This window comes from Pristiophorus japonicus, chromosome 8, assembly GCF_044704955.1.
Source record: "Pristiophorus japonicus isolate sPriJap1 chromosome 8, sPriJap1.hap1, whole genome shotgun sequence".
NCBI classification, from domain to species: Eukaryota; Metazoa; Chordata; class Chondrichthyes; family Pristiophoridae; genus Pristiophorus; species Pristiophorus japonicus.
Genome location: NC_091984.1, coordinates 125679269 through 125705044, shown reverse-complemented (window position 1 = coordinate 125705044; position 25776 = coordinate 125679269). Strand labels below are relative to the sequence as shown.

At 46.3% G+C, this 25776-nt stretch overlaps 1 long non-coding RNA gene across 1 annotated transcript in view; it reads left to right on the top strand.

Annotated features, from left to right (window-relative positions):
• LOC139268743 (uncharacterized) overlaps positions 1 to 25776 on the top strand; it is an 85298-nt gene that overhangs the window by 32865 nt on the left and 26657 nt on the right. Inside the window, exon 2 of the long non-coding RNA XR_011594096.1 lies at positions 21337 to 21567. This is a non-coding gene — a long non-coding RNA (uncharacterized lncRNA). The remainder of the gene's footprint in view (positions 1 to 21336; positions 21568 to 25776) is intronic.

Genomic DNA, 25776 nt, shown 5'->3' with positions numbered 1-25776 from the left:
GGATCCGGTTCAGTTGTGATGCCCTTTACAGTTGAATAGCCTGCCAACACTCAAGGTCTGGGCTCACACATGTGCTGGGTGAGTGCCACACATGTTGAACCTTATTCCAGCTAAGAATCAGTACGTTTAGGAGAAAGGGGAGAAAAATACATTGGGTCGGAATTTGCAGAGAAATGCTTCCGACATGCAAATAAAATCCACGCCTAGCTTCGGCCTCGGGATCCACGGAGACTTGCACTCCTGGGACTCTATGCGTAGGCATATGTCGAGGCCCACATATCACAGAGGCACAGGCAGTTCGCAAGCAACCCTGGGATCACATGGGCTGGCTCAACCAATGAAAGAAGGGAATCCTCATTCATGCTTATGGGCATTCTGTCCGTACTGAATCCCCATAAGCATGAATGGGGATTACATAAAAAAACACATTTATACACCAAATAAATAAAAAAAATACAGATTTAAAATTAATTAAAATTTATTAAATTAAACATTTATAACAAAAATTAAATTATTTTTTTAATGTTTTAAAGAGGCTAGAAAAATAACTTCACTTATTTTACAGGTATTTTAATGTTTAAATAATTGAAAAAATATATTTTTATATTCATTTAAACTGACACGCTGGTAAAAGCAGGCCTTACACAGGCCGCAAAATACGGGCCAATAACATTGCACCTGCAGTGAATATGGCAAACCACAGCGCCCCCTGCTGTTTAATTACCACACAGCAAAGTTGCTCCTGCAGTGAATGGTACATGATGATGATGATGATGATGACGATGACAGACCTCAGTGCCCCCTGCTGTTTAAAGATAATACATTAACAATGCTCCTCTTGTTTAAAGACAACTTGTTAATATTGTACTTGCAGGCGCACAGCGCCCCTTGTAGTTTAAACACAACCTATTAATATTGTACCTGCAATAAATAGAACAGAGAACAGCGCCTCCTGCTGTAAAAGGTCAATGCATTAACATTGCACTCACTGTAAATAATACAGGGCACAATACGGCATAAAGTCAATAGATTAAAATGAACCTATTTTCATGTATTTACATTACTAACTTTTGAACAACATTGAAGATGCACATATTATAGATTCAAAGGGGGAGAAATTGGTGGGACTAAAAATAAAACTTAATTAATTAATTAAATACATTAAGATGGCAGGTCTGGTGATGTGTCAGTGCTGCAACATGTGGGAGCTGGTGGATCCCATTGAGGCCCACGGTGGCCACGTCTGTGGTAAGTGCCTGCAACTGGAGGAACTTCGGCTCTGCACTGATGAGCTGGAGTCTGAGCTGCAGACACTGCAACACATCAGGGAGGGGGAGAGTTACCTGGATACTGTGTTCCAGGAGGTGGTCACACCCTTAGGTTAACGAACTCAGATTTGGCTAGCGGTCAAGGACAGGAGGGTGTAACTACAAGTGAGGAAGGTATGGGGATCCAGGAGGTAGTGATTGAGGAACCTCGGCTCTTGCTCTTGTCCAACAGGTTTGAGGCTCTTACTCCCTGTGTGGATGAGAACAGTGACTGCAGGGAGGATGAGCAAACTGACCACAGCACCGTGGTACAGGGGCCATTCAAGCGGGGGGAGTAAAAAGAAACATTGTCGTCAAAGGGGACAGTATCATTAAGGGGATAGATACAGTTCTCTGCAGCCATGAGCGTGAGTCCCGAAGGCTGTGTTGCCTGCCCGGTGCCAGGGTTAAGGACATCTCCTTAGGGCTGGAGAGGAACTTGGAGTGGGAGGGGGTAGATCCAGTTGTCGTAGTCCACATGGGTACCAACAACGTAGATAGGACAGACAAGAAGGTTCTGCTAAGGGATTATGAGCAGCTAGGGGCCAAATTAAAAAGGAGAACCACAAAGGTAATAATCTCTGGATTACCACCCCAGCCACGAGCAAATTTACATAGGGTAAATAAGATCAAAGAGCTAAACTCGTGACTCAAAGACTGGTGTGGAAGAAATGGGTTTTGGTTCCTGGGGCACTGGCACCAGTACTGGGCTAAGAGGGAGCTGTTCCGTCGGGACAGACTCCACTTGAAATGTGCCGGAAAACCGAATAACTAGGGCTGCAGAGAGAGCTTTAAGCTAATTAGTCAGGGGGTGGGTTCAGGTGAGCAGAAACTTAAAAGCTCAAAGAACAATGTGAAGGCAATAGAGCCGGGTAGCATTGGGGGGAATCAAAAACCAGAGCGTGACAGGAAGGGACAGAATCTATAAACATAAGAGTGTGTCAGAAACTGGGGCCATAGCAGAGAAAATGGTAAGAAAACACATTTAAAAGCTCTTTATCTGAATGCACAAATTAGATGAGCTGTCGGCACAAATAGTTACAAATGGGTGTGATCTGGTAGCTGTAACAGAGACATGGTTGCAAGGTGACCAAGACTGGGAACTAAACATTCAGCGGTACTTGACAATTCAGAAGGACAGACAGAAAAGAAAAGAAGGTGGGGTAGCTCTGTTGATAAAGGATGGAATTACTGCAATAGTGAGAAACGATATTGGCTCAAATGATCAGGATGTTGAAACAGTTTGGGTGGAGGAAAGGAATGATAAGGGGAAAAAGTAACTGGTAGGCGTAGTCTATAGGCCCACTAAGAGTAGCAACTCTGTTGCTCGGAGTATAAACCAATAAATAGTGGGGGCTTGTAAAAGGGAACAGCAATAATCATGGGTGACTTTAACCTCCATATTGATTGGACAAATCAAATTGGTGAGGGTAGCCTTGAGGAAGAGTTCATAGAGTGTGTAAGGGACGGGTTCCTTGAGCAGTATGTAACGGAACCAACCAGAGGGCAGGCTATCTTAGATCTGGTCCTGTGTAATGAGACAGGATTAATAAACAATCTCCTCGTAAAGGATCCCCTTGGAATGAGTGAACATAACATGGTTGAATTCCAAATTCAGATGGAGGGCGAGAAAGTTGGATCTCAAACTAGCGTACTAAGCTTAAATAAAGGAGACTACAAAGGTATGAGGGCAGAGTTGGCTAAAATGTACTGGGAAAATAGATTAAAATGTAGGATAGTTGATGAACAGTGGCGTACATTTAAGGAGTTTTTCATAACTCTCAAGAAAATTATATTCCAGTGAGGAGGAAAGGGTGTAAAAGAAAAGATAGCAATCCGTGGCTAATTAAAGAAATAAAGGATGGTATCCAATTAAAAACAAGGGCATACTAAACTAGTGGGAGGACAGAAGATTGGGAAGCTTTTAAAATCCAGCAAAGAATGACTAAAAAAATGATTATGAAAGGGAAGATAGACTATGAAAGTAAACTAGCATGAAATATAAAAACAGATAGCAAGAGTTTCTACAGGTATATAAAAAGGAAAAGAGTGGCTAAAGTAAATGTTGGTCCCTTAGAGGACAAGACTGGGGAATTAGTGATGGGGAACATGGAGATGGCAGAAACTCTGAACAAATATTTTGTATCAGTCTTTACGGTAGAGGACACTAAAAATATCCCAACAGGGGCTATGGTGGTGGGGGGGGGGGGGGGTGGGGGGGGAGGAATTTAGCACAACCACAATCACTAAAGAGGTGGTACTCAGTAAGATAATGGGATTAAAGGCAGATAAATCCCCTGGATCTGATTGCTTGCATCCAAGGGTTTTAAGAGAAGTAGCGGCAGGGATTGTGGATGCATTGGTTGTAATTTACCAAATTTCACTGGATTCCGGGGAGGTCCCAGCAGATTAGAAAACTGCAAATGTAATGCCCCTACTTAAAAAAGGAGGCAGACAAAAAGCAGGAAACTATAGACCAGTTAGCCTAACATCTGTGGTTAGGCAAATGTTGGAGTCCATTATTAAATAAGCAGTAGCAGGACATTTGGAAAAGCATAATTCAGTCAGGCAGAGTCAGCATGGATTTATGAAGGGGAAGCCATGTTTGACAAATTTGCTGGAATTCTTTGAGGATGTAACCATCAGGGTGGATAAAGGGGAACCAGTGGATGTGGTGTATTTGGACTTCCAGAAGGTATTTGACAAGATGCTTCAAGATAAAAGTTCACGGGGTTGGGGGTAATATGGATAGAGGATTGGCTAACAGAAAACAGAGAGTCGGGATAAATGGTTCATTCTCAGGTTGGCAACCAGTAACTAGTGGGGTGCCGCAGGGATCGGTGCTGGGACCCTAACTATTTACAATCTATATTAACGACTTGGATAAAGAGACCGAGTGTAACGTAGTCAAGTTTGCTGATGATACAAAGTTGGGAGGAAAAGCAATGTGTGAGGAGGACACAAAAAACCTGCAAACGGACATAGACAGGCTAAGCGAATAGGCAAAAATTTGGCAGATGGAGTATAATGTTGGAAAGTGTGAGGTTATGCACTTCTGCAGAAAAAAATTGAAGAGCAAGTTATTATTTAACTGGAGAAAAATTGCGAAGTGCCGGGGATCCTGGTGCATGAAATGAAAAAGGATAGTATGCAGGTACAGCAAGTGATCAGGAAGGCCAATGGTATCTTGGCCCTTATTGCAAAGGGGATGGAGTATAAAAGCAGAGAACAGTTATACAGTTTGCTACAGTTATACAGGGTATTGGTTAGGCTACACCTAGAATCCTGCATACAATTTTGGTTTCTAATATGTCCTTACTATACAGTATAAATGCACATGAAATGTGACCAGTTACCTTTATTCCTTAGCACTCAAGTGATGAAGATGGGTGGAGCTTCCCCTTTTATACCTGAAAGTCCAGGTTAGGAGTGTCTCCCACAAGTTCACCACCTAGTGGTCAATGTGCTCACAGTGTACAACTTAGGTCAGTTAATACATGGGTTACAATGACAGTTAAATATATGATATCACCTCCCTCCAAAGTCTTATTGGGATCACAGGTTAAATCTCTCTGGTGGTTTATGCTCCCTTGTAGAGCGCCTGAGTTGGGGCTCCGGTTGTTGGGTGCTGGCCTGAGTGTCTGCTGTTTGCGGTGCCTCAGGCCTGTCCAGACTGCCCACAGTGACTGGGCTCTCCTCCGCTTGGTCCCGGTGTTCGGTCACCTGTGGAGGAGTGAACTCTACATCATGTTCTTTCTCTGCATCTTCTATGGGGTTGCTGAACCTCCTTTTTGTTTGATCCACGTGTTTGCGGCAGATTTGTCATTGGAAAGTTTGACTACCAGAATCCTATTCCCCTCTTTAGCAATCACAGTGCCTGTGAGCCATTTAGGCCCTGCAGCGTAGTTAAGGACAAAGACAGAGTCATTGACATCAATACATCGTGCCCTCGCATTCCTGTCATGGTAGTCACATTGTGACTGGCACCTGCTCTCAACAATTTCTTTCATGGTGGGGTGTATAAGAGACAACCTGGTTTTGAGCGTCCTTTTCATTAGCAGCTCTGTGGGTGGGATCCTGTGAGCGAGTGTGGTCGGGATCTATTGGCCAACAGGAGGCGTGATAAGCGGCTTTGTAGGGAACCTCCTTAGATTCTGAGCATCCCCTGTTTGATTATCTGCACTGCTCGTTCCACCTGGCCGTTTGAGGCCGGCTTGAATGGTGCTGTTCTGACATGGTTGACACCATTTCCTGCCATGAAGTCCTGGAATTCAATGCTTGTAAAGCATGAGCCATTGTCGCTGACCAAGACGTCCGGTAGACCATGGGCGGTGAACATTGCCCGTAGACTTTCTACTATGGCAGAGGATGTGCTTGAATTGAGAATGTCACACTCGATCCATTTGGAGTAGGCGTCTACTACAACCAAAAACATTTTTCCCATGAAAGGACCTGCGTAGTCCACATGGATACGTGACCATGGCTTGGCGGGCCAGGGGCTAAGGGGGCTTCTCTGGGTGCATTGCCCAACTGGGCACACATGTTGCACCTGTGAACACAAAGTTCCAGGTCTGCATCTATTCCTGGCCACCAAACGTGTGACCTGGCAATTGCCTTAATCATGACAATGCCCGGGTGCTCATTGTGGAGTTCTCTGATGAACATCTCTCTGCCCATCTGGGGCATGACTATTCGGTTTCCCCATAGTAGGCAATCAGCCTGAATCGAGAGTTCATCCTTGCGCCTGTGAAATGACGTAAATTCCTCAGGGCATGCCCCGTACGTGGCTGCCCAGTCCCCATTCAGGACACATTTCTTGACTAAGGACAGGAGCGGGTCTCTATTTGTCCAGACTTTGATCTGACGGGCTGTCATTGGTGCCTTCACTTTCAAAAGCTTCAACAGCCATGACCATCTCAGCAGCCTACTCGGTTGCCCCCTTGGTGGTGGCTAGTGGAAGCCTGCTGAGTGCATCGGCGCAGTTTTCAGTGCCCAGTCTGTGCCAAATTGTATAGTCATAGGCGGCTAACGTGAGTGCCCACCTCTGTATGCGGGCCAATGCATTTGCATTTATGGCCTTGTTGTCAGCCAAAAGGGACGTTAGGGGTTTGTGATCTGTCTCCAGCTCAAATTTCCTGCCAAACAGGTACTGGTGCATTTTTTTTACAGCATATGCACATGCAAGCGCTTCCTTTTCTACCATCCCGTAGCCCCGTTCTGCCTGGGACAGACTTCTGGAGGCATAAGCTACCGGCTGTAACTGACCCTTGGCATTAACATGCTGCAACACACATCCGACCCCATAGGACGACACTTCGCATGTTAAAACGAGTTTTTTACATGGGTCATATAGCGTTAACAGATTGTTAGTGCATGAAATTTGTTATGCTCCATCAAAAGCCCTTTCCTGGCTGTCCTCCCAGACCCAGACCCTTTGTGTAGGAGCACGTGTAGCGGCTCTAACAGCGTGCTCAATTTGAGAAGAAAGTTACCAAAACAGTTCAGGAGCCCCAGGAACGAATGAAGCCCCGTCGTGTTATGGGGTCTGGGTGCTCTCTGGATCGCTTCTGTTTTGGACACAATAGGTCTGATCCTGTCTGCTGCTACCCTCATCCCCAGGAATTCTACCTCTGGAGCTAGGAAGATGAACTTCGCATTTTTCAGTCGCAGACCAACCCGGCCCAGTCTGCGTTGCACCTCCTCCAGGTTGCGGAGGTGTTCTTCAGTATCACAACCCGTGATGAGGATGTTGTCTTGAAAAACCACTGTCCTTGGAATCGACTTGAGGAGGCCTTCCATATTTCGTTGAAAGATCGCGGTGGCCGAGCGAATCCCGAACGGACATCTGTTGTACTCAAACAACCCCTTGTGTGTCGTGATGGTGGTCAGCTTCTTCGACTCACTCGCCAGCTCCTGGGTCATGTAGGCTGAGGTCAGGTCCAATTTTGAAAAAAGTTTGCCACCGGATAGCGTCGCAAAGAGGTCCTCCACTCTCGGTAGCGGGTACTGGTCTTGGAGTGACACCCAATTGATGGTGGCCTTGTAATCACCACATATCCTGACCGACCCATCCGCCTTGAGCACCGACACAATCGGGCTCGCCCAGTCACTGAATTCGATTGGTGAGACGATGCGTTCCCTCAGCAAGTGGTCCAATTCACCTTCTATCTTTTCCTGCATCACATACAGCACTGCTCTGGCCTTGTGGTGTACTGGCCTGGCGTCCGGGTTTATGTGAATCACTACCTTGGTCCCCATGAAAGTGCCAATGCCGGGTTGAAATAGTGGGTCAAATTTGTTCAGGACCTGTGAGCATGATATTTGCTCCACAGAAGAAATTGCATTGGCATCGCCCCATTTCCAGTTCATGACAGCCAGCCAACTCCTCCCCAGCAGTGCGGGACCATCCCCCAGGACAATCCAGAGTGGCAACCTGTTCTCCGAATCTTTGTGGGTGCCTAGCACCGGAATGATCTCCTTTGTATATGTCCGTAGCTGTGCGTCAATTGGCAATAATTTTGGCCTCCTGGCCTTGGACGCCCACAACTTGTCAAACTGTTTGATACTCATCAGGGACTGGCTGGCCCCTGTGTCTAGCTCCATTGATACTGGGATGCCATTGAGGAGCACTTTCATCCTTATCGGTGGCGTCCTGGTGTATGAACTGTATATGTGCTCCACATGAACTCGCTGAACTTCAGCTTCCAGCGATTTCCCCCAGTGTCCATTTGGCCTCGTAGGGCTTACATCGTCCCCGTCCTCCTCGTACATCAACCTGGCTGCAGGCTTCCTGCACATACGCGCCAAGTGACCGCTGACATTGCAGTTTCTGCAGGTATATTGCTGATACCTGCAAGCTCTGGCTATGTGTTTGCCTCCACACCTCTAATATGAGCCATTATTGGAAACAAAAGGTCCATTACCAGTCGATCATCTCTGACTGTTTTTGTAACTGTCCTTAAGCGCACCATTGACAGGTGTTGATGGACCCATTACTGGCCGCATTGTCCCTTGCGATAGCATGAATCGCCGTTCAGCTAGCCATTGTCTCTGTTGAATTCCCCCTTTGGGTTCGACTACATGCTCGGGCATGTCCAATTGCCCCTGTCTGCCTGGAGAACTGTGTGCCGCGTTAACAATGTTGACTCCCTGTCCATTTGCTGCATTTAAACCAAGATTTTTGTCAAACATCATTCTGGTCTCTTCCTCCCCTGAGATAAATGTCTGGGCCATTAAAGCCGCCATTTCCAGGGTCAAGTCTTTGGTCTCAATCAGTTTCCTGAAAACCCCAACATGCCCAATGCCCTCAATAAAAAAGTCTCGCAGCATCTCCGCTCTGCATGCATCTGGGAACTTACATAGGCTTGCCAGTCGCCGGAGGTCTGCCACAAAGTCTGGAATGCTTTGCCCTTTCCGCCGCCGGTGTGTGTAAAACCGGTGTCTCGCCATGTGCATGTTGATCGCTGGTTTAAAATGTTTCCCGATCAACTTACTGAGCTCTTCAAAAGTCTTGTCCGCCGGCTGCTCTGGCACTAGAAGGTCCTTCATCAGGGAGTACATCCTGGATCCACAAACCGTCAGGAGATGAGCCCTGCGTTTGTCGGCCGAATCCTGTCCCAGCCATTCCTTAATGATGAAACTTTGCTGTAGTCTCTCTAAGATCTTCCCAATCATCACCAACACAATACCTCTTGTCTGTGCTGCTAGTGGCCATGCTCGCGTGGTTTAAATCCCAGTTTCTCGTCGCCAATAATATGTCCTTCCTATACAGTATAAATGCACACGAGGCCCATACTTGAGAGAAGGTCACTCTGTGACCAGTAACCTTTATTAGCCAGCACTGAAGTGATGGTGGGTGGAGCTTCCCCTTTTATACCTGAAAGTCCAGGTTAGGAGTGTCTCCCACAAGTTCACCCCCTAGTGGTCAATGTTCTCACGGTGTACAACTTAGGTCACTTTATACATGGGTTACAATGACAGTTAAATCCATGACAGTTTCCATATTTAAGGAGGGAAATACTTGCTTCGGAGGCAATTCAGAGAAGGTTCACTAGGTTGATTCCGGAGATGAGCGGGTTGACTTATGAGGAAAGGTTGAGTAGGTTAGGCCTCTACTCATTGGAATTCAGAAGAATGAGAGATGATCTTATTAAAACGTATAAGATTATGAGGGGGCTTAACTGGTGGATGCAGAGAGGATGTTTCCACTGATAGGAGAGACTAAAACTAGGGGGCATAATCTTAGAATAAGGGGCCACCCCTTTAAAACTGAGATGAGGAGGAATTTCTTTTCTCAGAGGGTTGTAAATCTGTGGAATTTGCTGCCTCATTGAGCTGTGGAAGCTGGGACATTGAATAAGTTTAAGACAGAGATAGACAGTTTCTTAACAGATAACAGAATAAGGGGTTATGGGGAGTGGGCAGGGAAGTGGACCTGAGTCCATGATCGGATCAGCCATGATTGATTTAAATGGCGGAGCTGGGCGGGGCCATATGGCTTACTCCTACTCCTAGTTCTTACGTTCCTAAATTCGGTCGCGCCTCAGTTGGGGCGGTGTCCCGAGCGGTAAATTTTGGGCCGGAAAATGGATTGCGTTTGCCACTGCAAAATTCATCAGCTGGGCCCAAGGTTTGGAGCGGAACACTAAGGGAGACATTACACACCTCTTTTAGGGTGCTAGGCCGGCTGAGCAAGCGAAAATCCCGAGCTAAAGAGCCAGCCTCGAAGCGCCAGAAGAGAGGTCTCGGGGGCGAAAAAAAACCCTGAAAAAAAACAACCAAAAACACCCACAACATAAATCGCAAAAATAAAAAAAATAAAAACCAATCACAATTACCCGAGGTAGACATTTCTTCAATCACTTTGGCTGGTACAGCTTGGAACAGCAGCTCTCAGGCGGTCCCACCAGGGGGCGCTACAGAGAAGATGCGATTCAAGTATCGAGCCAGTGTCGCAACCAGGTGTAGGACTTTTTCCTACAGGTTTAGAACACCAAGACTTATAAGAACACTGAGATTTTCCAATACAATAGACTGTATTAAAAAGATTAAAAATGACTATAAGTTCCAAGTTCAACACTGGCATGTACGGGTTTTATAATCAAACCAAACTAAAAATTCTCTAGCTTACCGATTTCTGATTCAACTTTTTGCAATATCTATGCCTCTAGTAGCCAGTTATGTACAACTAAAATAAATTCTCCTTCGCAATATATACGCCTCTAAGTTAACTAGTTACACACAATTAAAAATAAATTTAAACTTTGTCGATGCCCCTGTTAATTGGTTATGCACAATCTTTCTCAGCAATAACTATGCTCAAACTGGCTTAGTATAATTCAATGGGTGATCAATCCATCTGGATATATTCCTTCCACGTGTTTGATTGGGCTGTCTTCCAACACCTTCCTTCCGGTATTCTTTTCCAAGCTCGAGCAAAAGATTTCCTTTGGTTCCTATGGGCCCAAGTTTCGGGCTGCGCCGTTCCTGGACACCCGTTTTTCGCGCCACAAAGTGCGCCTAAAAAAAAGTCCAGATTCTCCGGCTCCCTGCAGGTCGTTTGCAGCTCGGCGCAGCGCAGCACGAGCTATAGGGGGCGGAGCCAGGTTCCTGCGCTGAAAACAGTGCCGGGACCTCTGCACATGCGCGCTACAGTGGGCGCACATGTGCAGTAGCTCCAGGCGCCCAAAACTGTGTGGGGGGGGCCCAAAGTGCGCAGCCCCTAGCCCTGACCGAATGGCCTCACTGGGGCTGCGTGAATAAGGCTGCCTCCCACGCCCAGCTCCTGCTTCCTCCGGACCGGACCCGACTCCCACCCCGCCCCCCCGCCCCCCCGGACCCGACCCGACTTGACTCCTGCTCCCACCCCCCCCGGACCGACTTCCGCTTCCCCCGCTCCTTACCTCCCCCCCCCCCTCCGCTCCGACCTCCCCCCCGCCCCCCTCAACCGACCTCCGCTCCCGACCAATCTCCGCGCCCCCCCCGACCGATCTCCGCCCCCGACCGACCGACCTCCCCTCCGCCCCGACCCGCGCTCCCCCCGACCCGCGCTCCCGACCCCCCCGGACCCGACGCCAACTACCTGTCAATCCGGTAAGTCTAAGCTCGAAGTCTTGGGCCCAGCCAGGCCCGGCCCGTTCATCCTCCCTCTCCCTTCTCTCTCTCTCTCTCTCTCTCTCTCTCTCTCTTCCCCCCTTCCCCTCCCTCCCTTCTCTTCCCCCCCTCCCCTCCCTCCTCCTACCTCTCCTCCCCTCCTCCTTTCTCACCCCCTCTCCCCCACTCCTCTTCCCCCTCCCCATCCTCCTCCTCCCCATCCTCCTCCTCCCCTCCACCCCTCGCTGCCAGAAACACAGACACTGACAGACAGAGAGTGAGAGACACACACAGACAGACAGACAGAGAGATAGAGACACTGACAGAGACACCCTCGGGGGGGGTTGGGGGGGGGGGGCATCCCAGCACGCTGTTGGAGGGCTCCCAGTGCTGCAGTCGGTGAGTAGAAAATGTTTTATTTATTGATTTAAAAAAAAAATTATTTCTTATTAATTTTTTTGATTGATTTATTGGTTGATTTATTGATGTTTTTATCATTTATTATTGATGATGGCTCTTTATTTGTAAAACTGAATTGTTTAATGTTTGTAAACTTCTCTTTAAACATCCCCCCCCATTCCCTACGCCTGATTTGTAACCTACACCTGATTTTCTAAAATGTCGACAAGGTTTTTGAGCGTACAAAAATCTTCACTTACTCCATTCTAAGTTAGTTTGGGGTAAGTTTTCACTGCCGAAACTTTGAAAACAGGCGTAAGTGGCCGGACACGCCCCCTTTTTGAAAAAACAATTCTGTTCCAAAGTGAAACTGTTCTAACTGACTAGAACTGGAGCAAACTAAATGCCGAGAATTTGAATTTCTAAGATACTCCGTTCTACACCAGTTGCTCCAAAAAATCAGGAGCAACTGAGGCCGAAACTTGGGCCCTATGTTTTATAGTTCAAAAAAAAAACTGGGCCTGGGTAGCAGCCAGATGTCCAGTTGTGTTTGGCCAGAGATAGCTTGACCATTTTGCTGATTGGCCAACTTGACTGTCCTTCAACATGCCTCTTCCTGTTTGATTCAAATAGCTTGTAGTAAGAATGCCTATTCCCCGAGGCTACTCTCAAACAGCTTGTTTACAGGTGATTTTCTTTCTGTTCCCACAAGCCTTTACAGGGACGTTGCACACTGGCTCGCCTCTCCCGGGCGGTACTGCTCCCCACACCCGCAAACCTCGCACTGAATTTCCCGGCGGCTCCATGGAAGCTCGCTGCCTGGGCATTTCCGCCACCATTGCTGCCCCTCCGGAGCACTACCGAAAATCCAGCCCAAAGTCATTTATTTTTGAATGGGGACTTGGGTGCGTTGTGATGCAAGTTAGGGGACAGAATGTAGAATCTCTACACTCGATAAAGCTCCTGTCCGTGAACCAGGGGAAGGTTCTAATCCATAAGCTTTGTGTGACCTTGCATATTTCTTGTTAGTTCCTAGCTACCTCTAATGTGTAGAGTGCTTTCTCCTGTCGGCAACTTGCCCATGCTGGAAATGGCCTTTCTTTCTAGCCTTGCAGTGTAATTTATGATATTCCTTTTGAAAATCTGGACAAATTGCTTTCAAGCACTTAGCTCTCAGTATGCACTGTAAAAAAAGAACAAAATCTACCAAAGACAGTATTTAACTGAAATTATTTCACACTCATATTTATAGTAAAGGATCTATTGGCTGCCACAGCTGTCGGGTCCCTCTGACCTTACGTAGATCGCAGCACTCTGCGTGTTGAACTTCATGACCAAGGGCAGTCTGAAAATAAACTTCAAATGCAGCTTTAAAGTACTGTTCATCAGGAGATCGCCTGCTCAGAAGTGGGATAATTCAGTCAGCTGCACCAAGGCTGCGAAGTGTTTACTTCAGAACACTTTGCTCAGCGGGTCACTCTGGGATTTGGTCCAGCAGCGTGGAACAGTTGGGGCACAGCGCCCCCAACTGGTGCCAAATAATGTCCTCTCACTGAGCCTGTACACAACATGGTGAGGTCAGCTGGTGAAACATACAGCCACACTGGGTGCACTGTGCGTACAATAAGAGCTGCTATGGCGACATTCTCTTTACTGACTCCAGGGTTTTCGCCCCTACTCAGAATTCTATCACAGACTCTGATCACTCTTTGAAGTGAAGAATTTCTGCCGATCTGTCCTCAATCTGTTTCTCCCCATGTTTGCATTTTTATCCCTTATCTCAATGTCATGTTTGCCTCGATTCCAAAATTCTCATCCTCCATTTCAAATCCCTCCACAGCCTCGCCCCTCCCTATATCTCTGTAATCTCCTCCAGCCCCACAACCCCCCCCAAGATGTCTGCGCTCCTCTAATTCTGCCCTCCTCAGCGTCCCTGATTATAATTGCTCAACCATGGGTGGCCGAGCCTTCAGTTGCCTGGGCCCCAAGCTCTGGAACTCCCTGCCTAAACCTTTCCACCTCTTTCCTCCTTCAAGGGGCTCCTTAAAATCTACCTCTTTGACCAAACTTTGTTCAACTGCCCTAATTTCTCCTTATGTGGCTTGTCGTCAAATTCTTTTGTCTCATAACACTCCTGTGAAGCACCTTGGGACGTTTCACTACATTAAAGGCGCTATACAAATACAAGTTGTTGTGATATTCCAAATTTGCCTTCTCTGTACTATTTGCTGTCTTATCTACCTCTATAAAGTCATCTCCTTTCACGATGGTAAATCCCAACTTTCTCCCCTTTCCTCATGTCTCAGTCCTCCCACATATTGTAATGTAGGAAATGCGGCAATCAATTTGCACACAGCTTGTGATTGTTCTCTGCACCTCATTCAGAGATTGAATGCAGTCCTTTGGTCCTTTAGCAGTGCGCTTATCGATTTCCACCCTTACATTGCCGACATTTCCAAACTCCTGCCTCCCTGGGCTGGCAGGTTGTTAGCTTTATTTTCAGCTCACGCACTCCAACACTGAAGATAATGGGACCAATTCTGGCCAACCTGTTTTTTTTGACACACTCACCCTTTATGCAGCGACTTTGTGCACTGGAAAGGGCGCCAAAATGTGCTTAGTATCCTGGTCCCTCTGCCGAGTGTCCCGGGTCCTGGAGCAGTGTCCATAGTGGAGTGGGAGGGCGGAGCTACAGCCCTGCGCTGAAAACACTGTCGGCAGCTGTTGCATGCGCAATGGAGTCTGCGCACATGCTCATCGCCCTCCCAGCGTGTCCTGCAAGCTGTCAGCAGGACCCGATGTTCGCCGCCCCTAGCCGTGGCCGAATGGTCGCCCGCGTCTGAGTGCAGCCCAGGCTGCCAGAACCCTACCCGAGATGCTGCCGAGCCCGGCCTTTCCTCTCCCTCCCTCGCCCCTCCCGATGCCATCGAGCCCAGCCTTCCCCCTCCCTCCCTCCATCCCCCCCCCCCCACCCCAGCCTCCCGATGCGTCTTTGCTGGCCGCCCCTATCCCACGCAGAATGGCCTCCGGTACAAGCCGATCCACTGTCTTCCCCAACCCAAGGTAGGATTTACTTCAAATATTTAATTGTTAATCAATTGTTTACCTGAGTTCTTTATTTTTATTTAGTTATTTTAACTTTTATTTGGAATGTTTGCTGCTTGGTGCTTGGGTGCAGGTCCTTACTTACTTACCTGCACTGATTTCTTAACTGCCTGCAATGTTTTTCAGAGCTGGCCACATACGCTGACCTAAATCAATTTGGTGTAAGTGTTAGCTGGCCAAAGTGGCATAAATGGCCAAAACTGAACGCCCCCCTTTGATAAAAAAACTGAACTCAAAAAACCATACCTAACTAAGTACTCTGGAGCAAGTTTATTGGGGAAAATGGGGCTTTTTAACTTATGTCAGAAAAACCAACTTACTCAAAAAAAATTGATGCAAGTCATGGCCAAAATTGGGCCCAATATTACCACAGTGATAAAACTGCTCCAACATTTTGTAATAATTAGCTGCTGCTAAACTCAGATAAATACGAACAGCAAAAGTTTAACTTAAAAAAAAGAAACAACCCTTGAATTTTTCCCCGCTTGCTGCTTGGTTTCTTAGTCATTCTTCTCTTTCACTCAGCAAGGTGTCTACTTAAAGAAAGAAAAAGAACCTTGGATTTATATAGCGCCTTTCACGACCACCGGATGTCTCAAAGCAATGAAGTACATTTGGAGTGTAGTCACTGATGTAATGTAGGAAACGTGGCAACCAATTTGCACACAGCAAGCTCCCACAAACAGCAATGTGATAATGACCAGATGACCTGTTTTTGTTACATTGATTGAGGGATAAATATTGGCCAAGAGACCAGTAATAACTCCCTTGCTCTTCTTCAAAATAGTGCAAGGGGACCTTTTACGTTCACTTAAGCGAGAGCAGATGGGACCTCTGTTTAATGTCTCATCTAAAAGACGGCACTTCCAACAGTGTACCACTCCCTAAGCACTGCACCTAGATTTATGTGCTTAAGTCCCTGGAGTGGGACTTGAACCCACAAGCTTCTGACTCAGAAGCAAGTGTGCTACCCACTGAGCCACAGCTGACACTTGCCCAATACTGCATTCACACTCTTCATTGTAGGGACAAATTTCACTGACCGAAATCCGGAGAGCCAAGGTTTGGGGACTCACAAGGGGCACTACTGAAGATGAACTTGCTGAAAACTTGCAGCCTACCAGATAGTAAACTTCCCATTGTTTGTCCGGCCAGGAACGCCCTGCCCATTTGGGCACTTGCTTGCAGTTGTTTGGAGTTGGTTGGAATGAACGCCAGCTCCCAGTGACATGTCCCACCCCTCCAGGTTATGCTAGTGAGCCTGGCTGGCTGGTCAATCATCAACAGTATCAACAGGGGTTGAATTGACGAGTCTGCCACAGAGAGTTGCACTGGTTCTGAATGTCCATTGCCAGCCATGTTATTTGGAGCTGGAATATATAGCTCCACCTAGTGGGTTACTGCTCCATCTAGTGGACTACTGTGGTACTGCTGGTGTATAAAATAAAACCATCATAGCATCATGTGACAAGGTCACATGACAAGTTCCTGTCGAGCTAGCTTGTAGTCTGTGTGTTTGCGATAACGTAAAAGATATATCGCAGGAGCTACCTTAATCCAGGGGTATTCAACATTCAGGAAAGATAGAATAAAAGGAAAAGGAGGTGGGGTAGCATTGCTGGTTAAGGAGGAAATTAAGGCAATAGTTCGGAAGGACATTAGCTTGGATGATGTGGAATCTATATGGGTAGAGCTGCAGAATACCAAAGGGCAAAAAACGTTAGTGGGAGTTGTGTACAGACCTCCAAACAGTAGTAGTGATGTTGGGGAGGGCATCAAACATGAAATTAGGGGTGCGTGCAATAAAGGTGCAGCAGTTATAATGGGTGACTTTAATATGCACATAGATTGGGTTAACCAAACTGGAAGCAATACGGTGGAGGAGGATTTCCTGGAGTGCATAAGGGATGGTTTTTTAGACCAATATGTCGAGGAACCAACTAGGGGGGAGGCCATCTTAGACTGGGTGTTGTGTAATGAGAGAGGATTAATTAGCAATCTCGTTGTGCCAGACCCCTTGGGGAAGAGTGACCATAATATGGTGGAATTCTGCATTAGGATGGAGAATGAAACAGTTAATTCAGAGACCATGGTCCAGAACTTAAAGAAGGGTAACTTTGAAGGTATGAGGCGTGAATTGGCTAGGATAGATTGGCGAATGATACTGAAGGGGTTGACTGTGGATGGGCAATGGCAGACATTTAGAGACCGCATGGATGAACTACAACAATTGTACATTCCTGTCTGGCGTAAAAATAAAAAAGGGAAGGTGGCTCAACCGTGGCTATCAAGGGAAATCAGGGATAGTATTAAAGCCAAGGAAGTGGCATACAAATTGGCCAGAAATAGCAGCGAACCCGGGGACTGGGAGAAATTTAGAACTCAGCAGAGGAGGACAAAGGGTTTGATTAGGGCAGGGAAAATGGAGTACGAGAAGAAGCTTGCAGGGAACATTAAGACGGATTGCAAAAGTTTCTATAGATATGTAAAGAAAAAAAGGTTAGTAAAGACAAACGTAGGTCCCCTGCAGTCAGAATCAGGGGAAGTCATAACGGGGAACAAAGAAATGGCGGACCAATTGAACAAGTACTTTGGTTCGGTATTCACTGAGGAGGACACAAACAACCTTCCGGATATAAAAGGGGTCGGAGGGTCTAGTAAGGAGGAGGGGGAACTGAGGGAAATCCTTATTAGTCGGGAAATTGTGTTGGGGAAATTGATGGGATTGAAGGCCGATAAATCCCCAGGGCCTGATGGACTGCATCCCAGAGTACTTAAGGAGGTGGCCTTGGAAATAGTGGATGCATTGACAGTCATTTTCCAACATTCCATTGACTCTGGATCAGTTCCTATGGAGTGGAGGGTAGCCAATGTAACCCCACTTTTTAAAAAAGGAGGGAGAGAGATAACAGGGAATTATAGACCGGTCAGCCTGACATCGGTAGTGGGTAAAATGATGGAATCAATTATTAAGAATGTCATAGCAGTGCATTTGGAAAGAGGTGATATGATAGGTCCAAGTCAGCATGGATTTGTGAAAGGTAAATCATGCTTGACAAATCTTCTGGAATTTTTTGAGGATGTTTCCAGTAGAGTGGACAAGGGAGAACCAGTTGATGTGGTATATTTGGACTTTCAGAAGGCTTTCGACAAGGTCCCACACAAGAGATTAATGTGCAAAGTTAAAGCACATGGGATTGGGGGTAGTGTGCTGACATGGATTGAGAACTGGTTGTCAGACAGGAAGCAAAGAGTAGGAGTAAATGGGGACTTTTCAGAATGGCAGGCAGTGACTAGTGGGGTACCGCAAGGTTCTGTGCTGGGGCCCCAGCTGTTTACACTGTATATTAATGATTTAGACGAGGGGATTAAATGTAGTATCTCCAAATTTGCGGATGACAATAAGTTGGGTGGCAGTGTGAGCTGCGAGGAGGATGCTATGAGGCTGCAGAGCGACTTGGATAGGTTAGGTGAGTGGGCAAATGCATGGCAGATGAAGTATAATGTGGATAAATGTGAGGTTATCCACTTTGGTGGTAAAAACAGAGAGACAGACTATTATCTGAATGGTGACAGATTAGGAAAAGGAGAGGTGCAACGAGACCTGGGTGTCATGGTACATCAGTCATTGAAGGTTGGCATGCAGGTACAGCAGGTTAAGAAAGCAAATGGCATGTTGGCCTTCATAGCGAGGGGATTTGAGTACAGTGGCAGGGAGGTGTTGCTACAGTTGTACAGGGCCTTGGTGAGGCCACACCTGGAGTATTGTGTACAGTTTTGGTCTCCTAACCTGAGGAAGGACATTCTTGCTATTGAGGGAGTGCAGCGAAGGTTCACCAGACTGATTCCCGGGATGGCGGGACTGACCTATCAAGAAAGACTGGATCAACTGGGCTTGTATTCACTGGAGTTCAGAAGAATGAGAGGGGACCTCATAGAAACGTTTAAAATTCTGACGGGGTGAGACAGGTTAGATGCAGGAAGAATGTTCCCAATGTTGGGGAATTCCAGAACCAGGTGCACAGTCTAAGGATAAGGGGTAAGCCATTTAGGACCGAGATGAGGAGGAATTTCTTCACCCAGAGAGTGGTGAACCTGTGGAATTCTCTACCACAGAAAGTTGTTGAGGCCAATTCACTAAATATATTCAAAAAGGAGTTAGATGAAGTCCTTACTACTAGGGGAATCAAGGGGTATGGTGAGAAAGCAGGAATGGGGTACTGAAGTTGCATGTTCAGCCATGAACTCATTGAATGGCGGTGTAGGCTAGAAGGGCCGAATGGCCTACTCCTGCACCTAGTTTCTATGTTTCTATGTTTCTATGTTAATCGCACAAGATATCCCCTTTACCAGTCCCCTCCCTCCTCCCACAATGAGTATAGTTCCCAATCTAGACAACTGACAGGCAGGAATTTGAGCCCTATCGAGACAGATAGGTAGCTGGAACTCCAAACTAGTGACATGGTAAACAGCTCAACTCAGGGTGAAATTTTGGAGCGCATTGCCACCACCCTCCTGAACCACTTCATGGGCACACCATATCCCATCGAACAATGCTTCCATTAGCAAAAGGCACAGGGCTTCTCTGCAATCCCACCTATACTCAACATTGGATATATGAAAGCGTGTTCCCATTCTTAACTTCAACCTTCAAGTCTGCTCATTAGCTGTCTGACAGTGTGTTTGTAAGTGTGTGTGAGCTGGGATGTGAGTGAGTGTGACAGTGTGTGTGTATGAATGGGCGAGTGTGTGAGTATGTGTGTGAGTATGTGTGTGAGTATGTGTGTGAGTATGTGTGTGAGTATGTGTGTGAGTATGTGTGTGAGTGAGAGTGTGAGTGAGAGTGTGAGAGTGTGTGTATGAGTGTGTATGTACGAGTGTGTGTGTATGTGTGCATTAGTGGGAGGCCAGAGGATTGGGAAACTTTTAAAAGCCAGTAAAGAATGACAAAAAAAATAATAAAGAAAGGGAAGATAGATTATGAAAGTAAACTAGCACAAAATATAAATACAGAGAGTAAGTGTTTCTACAGGTACATGAAAAGGAAAAGAGTGGATAAAGTAAATGTTGGTCCTTTAGAGGATGAGACTGGGGGAATAAAAATGGGGAACATGGAAATAGCAGAGGCTTTGTACAAATATTTTGTATCGATCTTCACACTAGAAGACACTAAAAACATCCAAATAGTGGCTAATCAAGGGGCTATAGGGAGGGAGGACAACCAGAGTGTGACAGGAAGGGACAGAATGTACAACAATAAGAATGCATCAGAAAGTGGGGTCAAAGCAGCAAAAAAGTTAAAAAGACAAAATTAAAAGCTCTTTGTCTGAATGCACACAGCATTTGTAACAAGATAGATGATTTGATGGCACAAATAGATGTAAATGGGTATGATCTGATATCCATTATAGACGTGGTTGCAAGGTGACCAAAGTTCAGAAATGAATATTCAGGGATATTTGACAATTCGGAAGGATAGGCTGAAAAGAATCACTATCACTAAAAAAAAGTAGTACTCGGTAAAATAATGGGACTAAAGGCGGACAAGTCCCCTGGATCTGATGGCTTACATCCTAGGGTCTTAAAAGAAGTGGCTGCAGAGATAGTGAATGTATTGGTTGTAATCTACCAAAATTCCCTCGTAGGTCCCAGCGGATTGCAAAATCACAAATGTAACGCCCCTATTTAAAAAAGGAGGCAGACAGAAAACAGGAAACTATAGGCCAGTTAGCATAACATCTGTCATTGGGAAAATGCTAGAGTCCATTATTAAGAAAGCAATAGCAGGACATTTGGAAAAGCATAATTCAATCAAGCAGAGCCAGCATGGTTTTACGAAATAGAAATCATGTGTGACAAATTTGCTGGAGTTCTTTGAGGATGTAACGAGTAGGGTGGTTAAGGGGGAACCAGTGGATGTGGTGTATTTGGATTTCCAGAAGGCATTTGATAAGGTGCCACATAAAAGGTTACTACACAAGATAAAAGTTCACGAGGTTAGGGGTAATATATTGACCCAGGCTTCCCGCGGACGTTTGGGTGAAAAGAAGAAATAAAATGCGCACCTACCATTTTCTTCGCCCTCCTGCGATTCGGTGTGTGTGTGGAAGATGCCAGGGCAGCGTATGACGACACGCTGCCCGCGTGAAGTCTGTGACTTAGCCCCGCCCACAGGAGCTGTCAAAGAAGCTCATTTAAATAGGCCACACCCCCATTTCTTTTTAAAGAGTGCAGTTCTGCAACAGGGTTAGAAATCACTGCAAAGGCTTTCAAGGCAAGATCTTCCAAAGATTTTTTAATCTTTAAGAACATTTTAAAGATTGTCCGATTGATTTTAAACATTTTAGTAGTTTTAAACACTTTAAAAGCGAATTAAAGCAATTTATGACTTTTAAAAGTTTTAAAATCATTTGTAATAATTATCATTAAACAGATGAGTGAAATGGATATATCTAACGTTGTCGTCATGAAAAGGGCTCAGAATTTCTCTGACGGTGATCTGACAATACTCATCAATGAGGTTGAGGCGAAGTTGAAACCACCGCAGAAAGGACAAATGGCAGCGTGGACAGATGTTGCGATGGTTGTTAGCGCCAACTCCACCATTCCACGGACAACGGAACAATGTCACAAGAAATTAAAGGATTTGATGTGATCTGCTAAGGTTTCTATAGTTATAAGAAATTTCAAATGTTTTTAACCTATTTAAATCATCACCATAGGCAGTCTCTCGAAATCGTGGAAGACTTGCTTCCACTCTAAAAGTGAGTTCTTAGGTGACTGAACAGTCCAATATGGGAATTATAGTCTCTGTCGCAGGATGGACAGTGGTTGAAGGAAAGGGGAGTCTGATTTGCCACACGCTCCTTCCGCTGCCTGCGCTTGTTTTCTGCATGCTCTCGGCGAAGAGACTCAAGGTGCTCAGCAGCCTCCCGAATGCTCTTCCTCCATTTAGGGTGTTTTTTAGCCAGGGATTCCCAGGTGTCGGTGGGGATGTTGCACTTTATCAAGGAGACTTTGAGGGTGTCCTTGAAACATCTGCTCTGCCCACCTGGGGCTTGCTTGCTGTATAGGAGTTCAGAGTGCAGCGTCTCAGCAGGAGGCGGGAGTTCGTGAGGCCTACAAAAGGCCAGTTGGTGCAGGTGCAGGGGCAGAAGGTAGACAAAGAAGTCGAAAGAAATTGAAAGGTGACATCACAGCTAAGTGGGTAAGTGATTGGCTGGTGATTGGTGATTAGTTTTTATTTTTCTTTTCCCTATCAGTAGGTAACCTTTAGCATTGTTATTCCCAAATTAAGTTAATCTAGGGGTTAAGTCATGGCAGGAGAGCTCGGACACGTGTTATGCTCCTCCTACGCGATGTGGGAACTCATGTGCGGGAAGTGTATCCGCCTGCAGCACCTGACAGACCGCATTGCGGCACTGGAGCTGCGGATGGATTTACTCTGGAGCATCCACAATACTGAGAATGACGTGAATAGCATGTTTAGTGATTTGGCCACACCGCAGGTAAAGTGTACACAGCCAGATAGGAGATGGGTGACGAACAGGAAGAGCAGTGGAAGGAAGGTAGTGCAGGGGTCCCCTGCAGTCATCCCCCTGCAAAAAAAACAGATACACCACTTTGGGTACTGTTGAGGGGGATGACTCATCAGGGAAGAGCAGCAGCAGCCAAGTTCATGGCACCGTGGGTGGCTCTGCTGCACAGGAGGGCAGGAAAAAGAGTGGGAGAGCTATAGTGATAGGGGATTCAATTGTAAGGGTAATAGATAGACATTTCTGCGGCCGCAATCGAGACTCGTGGATGGTATGTTGCCTCCCTGGTGCAAGGGTCAAGGATGTCTTGGAGCTGGTGCAGGACATTTTGCAAAGGGAGGGTGAACAGCCAGTTGTCGTGGTGCATATCGGTACTAAAGATACAGGTAAAAAACAAGATAAAGTCCTACAAGCTGAATTTAGGGAGCTAGGAGTTAAATTAAAAAGTAGGACCTCAAAGGTAGTCATCTCAGGATTGCTGCCAGTGCCACGTGCTCGTCAGAATAGGAATTGCAGGAGAGTTCAGATGAATACATGGCTTGAGGAGTGGTGCAGCAGGGAGGGATTCAAATTCCTCGGACATTGGAACCGGTTCTGGGGGAGGTGGGACCAATATAAATGGATGGTCTGCACCTGGGCAGGACCAGATCCAATGTCCTCAGGGGAGTGTTTCCTAGTGCTGTTGGGGAGGGGTTAAACTAATATGGCAGGGGGATGGGAACCTGTGCAGGGAGACAGCGGGAAGTAAAATGGAGGCCGAAGCAAAAGATAGAAAGAAGAAAAGTAAAAATGGAGGGCAGAGAAACTTGAGGCAAAAATCAAAAAGGGCCACATTGCAGCAAAATTCTAAAAGGGCAAAGTGTATTAAAAAGACAAGCCTGAAGGCTCTGTGCCTCAATGCGAGGAGTATTCGTAATAAGGTGGACGAATTAACTGCACAGGCAGCAATTAATGAATATGATAATATTGGCATCATGGAGACATGGCTCCTGGGTGACCAAGGCTGGGAACTCAACATCCAGGGGTATTCAACATTCAGGAAGGATAGACAGAGAGGAAAATGAGGTGGGGTGGCGTTGCTGGTTAAAGACGAAATTAACGAAATACTAAGGAAGGACATTAGCTTGGATGATGCGGAATCTGTATGGATGGAGCTGCGGAATACCAAAAGGCAGAAAACGCTAGTGTACAGACCACCAAACAGTAGTAGTGAGGTTGGGGACAGCATCAAACAAAAAATTAGGGATGCATGCAATAAAGGTACAGCAGTTATCATGACGACTTTAATCTACATATAGATTGGGCTAACCAAACTGGTAGCAATACAATGGAGGAGGATTTCCTTGAATGTATTACGGATGGTTTTCTGGACCAATATGTTGAGGAACCAACTAGAGGGCTGGCCATCCTAGACTGGGTGATGTGTAATGAGAAAGGACTAACTAGCAATCTGAGGAAGGACGTTCTTGTTATTGAAGGAATGCAGCGAAGGTTCACCAGATTCCCGGGGTGGCTGGTCTGACCTACGAGGAGAGACTGGAGTTTAGAAGGATGAGAGGGGATCTCATAGAAACATATAAAATTCTGACGGGACTGGACAGGTTAGATGCAGGAAGAATGTTCCCGATGTTGGGGAAGTCCAGAACCAGGGGACACAGTCTAAGGCTAAGGGGCAAGCCATTTAGAACTGAGATGAGGAGAAACTTCTTCACTCAGAGAGTTGTTAACCTGTGGAATTCCCTACCGCAAATAGTTGTTGATGCCAGTTCATTGGATATATTCAAGAGGGATTTAGATGTGGCCCTTATGGCTAAAGGGATCAGGGGGTATGGAGAGAAAGCAGGAAAGATTAGCCATGATCTTATTGAATGGTGGTGCAGGCTCGAAGGGCCGAATGGCCAACTCCTTTACCTATTTTCTATGTTTCTATGAGTAGAGCGCTTGCTTTGAGAGTCTTCTGTCAGGCATGTGAACAATGTGGCCACCCAACGGAGCTGGTGGAATGTGGTCAGTCCTTCAATGCATGGGATGTTGACCTGATGCATGATGCTAATGTTGGTGTGTCTGTCCTCCCAGGGGATTTGCAGGATCTTGCGGAGACATCGAGTATCCTGTATTGAGGTCCACGGTGATCGTATCTGCAGTAAGTGTCTGAAGCTCGAGGAACTTCAGCTCCGTGTTGATGAACTGGAATCCGAGCTGTGAGCACTGCCACACATCATGGAGGGGGAGATTTAACTGGACGCCGTGTTCCAGGAGATAATCACACCACTTAAATTAATTAATTCAAATTTTTCCGTGGTCAGGGACAGGAAATGTGTGACTGCGAGCGAGGCATGTATGGGAACCCAGGATGTAGTGATGGAAAAGCCTCAGCCCTTGCTCTTGTCCAACAGGTACGATGTTCTTGTCCCTTGTGTGGACGAGTGCAGGGACTACAGAGAGGATGAGCAAACTGATCACATCACAGTGGTACAGGGGGCCATGCAAATTGGGGCGGGTGGGGGGGGGGGGAGTTAAAAAAAATGTGATAATGGTAGGGGACAGTATAGTTAGGGGGATAGATACTGTTCTCTGCAGCCGAGAGCATGAGTCCCAAAGGCTGTGTTGCCTGCCCGGTGCCAGGATGTAGGACATCTCCTCTGGGCTGGAGCAGAACTTGGATTGGGAGGGGGTAGATCCAGTTGTCATGGTCCACATAGGTACCAATGACATAGATAGGACAAAGAAAGAGGTTCTGCTGAGGGAGTATGAACAGCTAGGGTCCAAATTAAAAAGCACAAAGGTAATAATCTCTGGATACTACCCAAGCCATGAGCAAATTTGCATAGGGTAAATAAGATCAGAGAGATAAACGTGTGGCTCAAAGACTGGTGTAGGAGAAATGAGTTTTGATTCATGAAACACTGACACCAGTACTGGGGTAAGAGATGGTTGTTCTGTTAACACGGGTTTCACTTGAACCATGCTGAGGTTGGTGTCCTGGCGAATCGAATAGATACGGCTGTAGAGAGGGTTTCAAACTAAATAGTGGGGGTGGGGGGGTGGGTGTGTGTGAGGGTTCAGGTGAACGGAGATTTAAAAATTCAAAGAGCAAGGGGAAGGCAATAGAGCAGAGTAGCGACAGGATAAATGATAACCAGAGTGTGACATGAAGAGACAGAATGTATAAACATAAGAGTGTATCAGAAAGTGGGGTCAAAGCAGCGAAAAAGTTAAAAAGACAAAATTAAAAGCTCTTTGTCTGAATGCACGCAGCATTTGTAACAAGATAGAGGATTTGACAGCACACACAGATATAAATGGGTATGATCTGATATCCATTAGAGACGTGGTTG